The following is a 7,500-nucleotide window of genomic DNA, read 5'->3' as shown; positions in this document are numbered from 1 at the left end:
TGCGTCGGACCCGAGTCATAGGAAGTGCCGTGTTGCGCTGGTGGGGCCGTGCCCGCCAACAGCCTTCAGTGGTCGGATACCACGTTTGCAAGCTCCCCGCTGGAATGGGGACTTAGAAGAAATGAGGGGAAAATTCCCCCGGAGCTCCGTGCCTGAGGGCGGGCTGTGAGCCGCGCCGCGTCCGCCAACAGCCTTCCATGGTCGGACACCATTGTTCGCAAGTTGCCCGCTGGAATGGGCACATAGAAGAAATTTCGAGGATAACATCCACCAGAGCGCCAGGGCGGCCGTTATTGCAGTATGCGTCCGCCTGGCAGCTCTCTTCCGCGGGAACCATTGGGCAATTTCTTTCACGGAGGTGGACATAGAAGAATTTTTGTTTCTAAAAACGTGGTTCCTAAAAATGTGCCCCAGGTGTTTTGGAAAACCCGGGTAAACCTGGGAAGTAGGCAAATGACCCTCTGACTAGGGGTAAAAACGTTTGCCTACTGCAGCGCCCCTAATGCAATTCGGCGGAACTGCAACGCCCCTGGTCGCCTAAACGCTACCCCTGGTCGCCTAAACCTCACCCCTGGTCGCCTAAACCTCACCCCTGGTCGCCTAAAAGTCACCCCTGGTCGCCTAAATTGTCAACCCCTGGTCACCTAAATTGTCAACCCCTGGTCGCCTAAAGGGGACTTAGAAGAAATGAGGGGGCAAATTCCCCCGGAGCTCCGTGCCTGAGGGCGGGCTGTGAGCCGCGCCGCGTCCGCCAACAGCCTTCAGTGGTCGGATACAATGTTTGAAAGGTCCCCGCTGGAAAGGGGACTTAGAAGAAATGAGGCAAATTTCCCCGGAGCTCCGTGCCTGAGGGCGGGCTGTGAGCCGCGCCGCGTCCGCCAACAGCCTTCAGTGGTCGGATACAATGTTTGAAAGGTCCCCGCTGGAAAGGGGACTTAGAAGAAATGAGGCAAATTTCCCCGGAGCTCCGTGCCTGAGTGCGGGCTGTGAGCCGCGCCGCGCCCGCCAACAGCCTTCAGTGGTCGGATACAATGTTTGAAAGTTCCCCGCTGGAAAGGGGACTTAGAAGAAATGAGGCAAATTTCCCCGGAGCTCCGTGCCTGAGGGCGGGCTGTGAGCCGCGCCGCGTCCGCCAACAGCCTTCAGTGGTCGGATACAATGTTTGAAAGGTCCCCGCTGGAAAGGGGACTTAGAAGAAATGAGGCAAATTTCCCCGGAGCTCCGTGCCTGAGTGCGGGCTGTGAGCCGCGCCGCGCCCGCCAACAGCCTTCAGTGGTCGGATACAATGTTTGAAAGTTCCCCGCTGGAAAGGGGACTTAGAAGAAATGAGGCAAATTTCCCCGGAGCTCCGTGCCTGAGGGCGGGCTGTGAGCCGCGCCGCGTCCGCCAACAGCCTTCAGTGGTCGGATACAATGTTTGAAAGGTCCCCGCTGGAAAGGGGACTTAGAAGAAATGAGGCAAATTTCCCCGGAGCTCCGTGCCTGAGGGCGGGCTGTGAGCCGCGCCGCGCCCGCCAACAGCCTTCAGTGGTCGGATACAATGTTTCAAAGTTCCCCGCTGGAAAGGGGACTTAGAAGAAATGAGGCAAATTCACCCGGAGCTCCGTGCCCGAGGGCCGGCTATGAGCCGCGCCGTGCCCGCCAACAGCCTTCCACGGTCGGATACAATGTTTCAAAGTTCCCCGCTGGAAAGGGGACTTAGAAGAAATGAGGCAAATTCACCCGGAGCTCCGTGCCCGAGGGCCGGCTATGAGCCGCGCCGTGCCCGCCAACAGCCTTCAGTGGTCGGATACAATGTTTCAAAGTTCCCCGCTGGAAAGGGGACTTAGAAGAAATGAGGCAAATTCCCCCGGAGCTCCGTGCTCGAGGGCCGGCTATGAGCCGCGCCGTGCCCGCCAACAGCCTTCCTTTGGTCGGATACAATGTTTCAAAGTTCCCCGCTGGAAAGGGGACTTAGAAGAAATGAGGCAAATTCCCCCGGAGCTCCGTGCTCGAGGGCCGGCTATGAGCCGCGCCGTGCCCGCCAACAGCCTTCCTTTGGTCGGATACAATGTTTCAAAGTTCCCCGCTGGAAAGGGGACTTAGAAGAAATGAGGCAAATTCCCCCGGAGCTCCGTGCTCGAGGGCCGGCTATGAGCCGCGCCGTGCCCGCCAACAGCCTTCCTTTGGTCGGATACAATGTTTCAAAGTTCCCCGCTGGAAAGGGGACTTAGAAGAATTGAGCAAATTTCACCGGAGCTCCGTGCCTGAGGGCGGGCTGTGAGCCGCGCCGCGCCCGCCAACAGCCTTCCTTTGGTCGGATACAATGTTTGAAAGTTCCCCGCTGGAAAGGGGACTTAGAAGAAATGAGGCAAATTTCCCCGGAGCTCCGTGCCTGATGGCGGGCTGTGAGCCGCGCCGCGCCCGCCAACAGCCTTCAGTGGTCGGATACAATGTTTGAAAGTTCCCCGCTGGAAAGGGGACTTAGAAGAATTGAGTAAAATTCACCCGGAGCTCCGTGCCCGAGGGCCGGCTATGAGCCGCGCCGCGCCCGCCAACAGCCTTCCTTTGGTCGGATACAATGTTTCAAAGTTCCCCGCTGGAAAGGGGACTTAGAAGAAATTTGTGAAAATTCACACGGAGCTCCGTGCCTGAGGGCCGGCTATGAGCCGCGCCGTGCCCGCCAACAGCCTTCCACGGTCGGATACAATGTTTCAAAGTTCCCCGCTGGAAAGGGGACTTAGAAGAAATTTGTGAAAATTCACCCGGAGCTCCGTGCCCGAGGGCCGGCTATGAGCCGCGCCGTGCCCGCCAACAGCCTTCCACGGTCGGATACAATGTTTCAAAGTTCCCCGCTGGAAAGGGGACTTAGAAGAAATTTGTGAAAATTCACCCGGAGCTCCGTGCCCGAGGGCCGGCTATGAGCCGCGCCGTGCCCGCCAACAGCCTTCCACGGTCGGATACAATGTTTCAAAGTTCCCCGCTGGAAAGGGGACTTAGAAGAAATTTGTGAAAATTCACCCGGAGCTCCGTGCCTGAGGGCCGGCTATGAGCCGCGCCGTGCCCGCCAACAGCCTTCCACGGTCGGATACAATGTTTCAAAGTTCCCCGCTGGAAAGGGGACTTAGAAGAAATTTGTAAAATTCACCCGGAGCTCCGTGCCCGAGGGCCGGCTATGAGCCGCGCCGTGCCCGCCAACAGCCTTCCACGGTCGGATACAATGTTTCAAAGTTCCCCGCTGGAAAGGGGACTTAGAAGAAATTTGTGAAAATTCACCCGGAGCTCCGTGCCCGAGGGCCGGCTATGAGCCGCGCCGTGCCCGCCAACAGCCTTCCACGGTCGGATACAATGTTTCAAAGTTCCCCGCTGGAAAGGGGACTTAGAAGAAATTAGGCAACTTTCCCCGGAGCTCCATGCCTGAGTGCGGGCTGTTTGCCGCGCCGTGCCCGCCAACAGCCTTCAGTGGTCGGATACAATGTTTCAAAGTTCCCCGCTGGAAAGGGGACTTAGAAGAAATTATGAATATTTTTGTTTCTAAAAACGTGATCCCTGAAAATGTGCCCCAGGTGTTTTGGAAAACCCGGGTAAACCTGGGAAGTAGGCAAATGACCCTCTGACTAGGGGGGAAGAACGTTTGCCTACTGCAGCGCCCCTAATGCAATTCGGCGGAACTGCAACGCCCCTGGTCGCCTAAACGCTACCCCTGGTCGCCTAAAAGCTACCCCTGGTCGCCTAAAAGCTACCCCTGGTCGCCTAAACGCTACCCCTGGTCGCCTAAACGCTACCCCTGGTCGCCTAAACGCTACCCCTGGTCACCTAAACGCTACCCCTGGTCGCCTAAACGCTTCCCCTGGTCACCTAAACGCTACCCCTGGTCGCCTAAACGCTACCCCTGGTCGCCTAACTGACCCCTCGTGTGTGGGGATCAACGTTTGCCTACTAGGGCGTCCTCCGGCGGCCTCTCGGCAGTACTGCAGGCCCATTTTAGCCGAGCCCATTGAAATGAATGGGGGAATTTTATACGTTTTTGCCTTTTTTTCCCCCCCTCGTTCTTTTTGTATTTATTCATTTATTTCAACTTTTACCGACTCAACCGCCCTCCGGCGTGCCCTCGGCGGTCCCGCAAGCCCAATTCGGCCGAGCCCATTGAAATGAATGGGGGAATTTTATACGTTTTTGCCTTTTTTTTTCCCCCCCCCTCGTCCTTTTTGTATTTATTCATTTATTTCAACTTTTACCGACTCAACCGCCCTCCGGCGTGCCCTCGGCGGTCCCGCAAGCCCAAATCGGCCGAGCCCATTGAAATGAATGGGGGGATTTTCTACGTTTTTGCCTTTTTTCCCCCCCTCGTCCTTTTTGTATTTATTTACTTATTTCAACCTTTACCGACTTAGGGGCCACTTGGCACCGCCTGTGCCCGGGGAAGGTGCTCATATTCGGCTTCACTGTCAGGCAGCATGCACTCCTCCTCCGGAGCTTCCATTTGGGCAAACTTAGGGGCCGCTTGGCACCGTCCGTGCCCGGGGAAGGTGCTCCTATTCGGGCCAAGTGTGACACACGCCCGCCCTCCTCCTCCGGAGCTTCCATGAGGGTAAACTTAGGGGCCGCTTGGCACCGCCTGTGCCCGGGGAAGGTGCTCCTATTCGGCTTCACTGTCACACAGCATGCACTCATCCTCCGGAGCTTCCATAAGGGCAAACTTAGGGGCCGCTTGGCACCGCCTGTGCCCGGGGAAGGTGCTCATATTCGGCTTCACTGTCACACAGCATGCACTCATCCTCCGGAGCTTCCATAAGGGCAAACTTAGGGGCCGCTTGGCACCGCCTGTGCCCGGGGAAGGTGCTCCTATTCGGCTTCACTGTCATGCAGCATGCACTCCTCCACCGGAGCTTCCATTTGGGCAAACTTAGGGGCCGCTTGGCACCGCCTGTGCCCGGGGAAGGTGCTCCTATTCGGGCCAAGTGTGACACACGCCCGCACTCCTCCTCCGGAGCTTCCATTTGGGCAAACTTAGGGGACGCTTGGCACCGCCCGTGCCCGGGGAAGGTGCTCATATTCGGCTTCACTGTCACACAGCATGCACTCATCCTCCGGAGCTTCCATAAGGGCAAACTTAGGGGCCGCTTGGCACCGCCTGTGCCCGGGGAAGGTGCTCATATTCGGGCCAAGTGTGACACACGCCCGCACTCCTCCTCCGGAGCTTCCATTTGGGCAAACTTAGGGGCCACTTGGCACCGCCTGTGCCCGGGGAAGGTGCTCATATTCGGCTTCACTGTCAGGCAGCATGCACTCCTCCTCCGGAGCTTCCATTTGGGCAAACTTAGGGGCCGCTTGGCACCGTCCGTGCCCGGGGAAGGTGCTCCTATTCGGGCCAAGTGTGACACACGCCCGCCCTCCTCCTCCGGAGCTTCCATGAGGGTAAACTTAGGGGCCGCTTGGCACCGTCCGTGCCCGGGGAAGGTGCTCCTATTCGGGCCAAGTGTGACACACGCCCGCCCTCCTCCTCCGGAGCTTCCATTAGGGTAGACTTAGGGGCCGCTTGGCACCGCCTGTGCCCGGGGAAGGTGCTCATATTCGGCTTCACTGTCAGGCAGCATGCACTCCTCCTCCGGAGCTTCCATTTGGGCAAACTTAGGGGCCGCTTGGCACCGCCCGTGCCCGGGGAAGGTGCTCCTATTCGGGCCAAGTGTGACACACGCCCGCACTCCTCCTCCGGAGCTTCCATTTGGGCAAACTTAGGGGCCGCTTGGCACCGCCTGTGCCCGGGGAAGGTGCTCATATTCGGCTTCACTGTCACACAGCATGCACTCCTCCTCCGGAGCTTCCATAAGGGCAAACTTAGGGGCCGCTTGGCACCGCCTGTGCCCGGGGAAGGTGCTCATATTCGGCTTCACTGTCACACAGCGTGCACTCCTCCTCCGGAGCTTCCATAAGGGCAAACTTAGGGGCCGCTTGGCACCGCCTGTGCCCGGGGAAGGTGCTCATATTCGGCTTCACTGTCACACAGCGTGCACTCCTCCTCCGGAGCTTCCATTTGGGCAAACTTAGGGGCCGCTTGGCACCGTCTGTGCCCGGGGAAGGTGCTCATATTCGGGCCAAGTGTGACACACGCCCGCACTCCTCCTCCGGAGCTTCCATGAGGGTAGACTTAGGGGCCGCTTGGCACCGCCTGTGCCCGGGGAAGGTGCTCATAGTCGGCTTCACTGTCAGGCAGCATGCACTCCTCCTCCGGAGCTTCCATTTGGGCAAACTTAGGGGCCGCTTGGCACCGTCTGTGCCCGGGGAAGGTGCTCATATTCGGGCCAAGTGTGACACACGCCCGCACTCCTCCTCCGGAGCTTCCATGAGGGTAGACTTAGGGGCCGCTTGGCACCGCCTGTGCCCGGGGAAGGTGCTCATATTCGGCTTCACTGTCAGGCAGCATGCACTCCTCCTCCGGAGCTTCCATTTGGGCAAACTTAGGGGCCGCTTGGCACCGCCCGTGCCCGGGGAAGGTGCTCCTATTCGGGCCAAGTGTGACACACGCCCGCACTCCTCCTCCGGAGCTTCCATTTGGGCAAACTTAGGGGCCGCTTGGCACCGCCTGTGCCCGGGGAAGGTGCTCATATTCGGGCCAAGTGTGACACACGCCCGCACTCCTCCTCCGGAGCTTCCATAAGGGCAAACTTAGGGGCCGCTTGGCACCGCCTGTGCCCGGGGAAGGTGCTCATAGTCGGCTTCACTGTCAGGCAGCATGCACTCCTCCTCCGGAGCTTCCATTTGGGCAAACTTAGGGGCCGCTTGGCACCGTCTGTGCCCGGGGAAGGTGCTCATATTCGGCTTCACTGTCAGGCAGCATGCACTCCTCCTCCGGAGCTTCCATTTGGGCAAACTTAGGGGCCGCTTGGCACCGCCTGTGCCCGGGGAAGGTGCTCCTATTCGGGCCAAGTGTGACACACGCCCGCCCTCCTCCTCCGGAGCTTCCATGAGGGTAAACTTAGGGGCCGCTTGGCACCGCCCGTGCCCGGGGAAGGTGCTCATATTCGGGCTAAGTGTGACAGACGCCGGCCTATTACCCCCGGAGCGATGGAGCTGGGGGCGCTCGCTCCCCGCCCGTGCCCGGGGAAGGTGCTCCTCTCCGGCCTAAGTGTGGCAGACGCCGGCCTATTACCCCCAGAGCGATGGAGCTGGGGGGCGCTCGCTCCCCGCCCGTGCCCGGGGAAGGTGCTCCTCTCCGGGCTAAGTGTGGCAGACGCCGGCCTATTACCCCCGGGGCGATGGAGCTGGGGGGCGCTCGCTCCCTGCCTGTGCCCGGGGAAGGTGCTCATCTCCGGGCTAAGTGTGGCAGACGCCGGCCTATTACCCCCGGAGCGATGGAGCTGGGGGGCGCTCGCTCCCTGCCTGTGCCCGGGGAAGGTGCTCATCTCCGGGCTAAGTGTGGCAGACGCCGGCCTATTACCCCCGGAGCGATGGAGCTGGGGGGCGCTCGCTCCCCGCCCGTGCCCGGGGAAGGTGCTCCTCTCCGGGCTAAGTGTGGCAGACG

This window comes from Idiotropiscis lumnitzeri, unplaced genomic scaffold (genome assembly GCF_059441095.1).
Source record: "Idiotropiscis lumnitzeri isolate Australia: NSW breed Sydney's pygmy pipehorse unplaced genomic scaffold, RoL_Ilum_1.0 HiC_scaffold_247, whole genome shotgun sequence".
In the NCBI taxonomy this organism is placed as follows: domain Eukaryota; kingdom Metazoa; phylum Chordata; class Actinopteri; order Syngnathiformes; family Syngnathidae; genus Idiotropiscis; species Idiotropiscis lumnitzeri.
Note: the sequence above shows the minus strand (reverse complement) of the source record.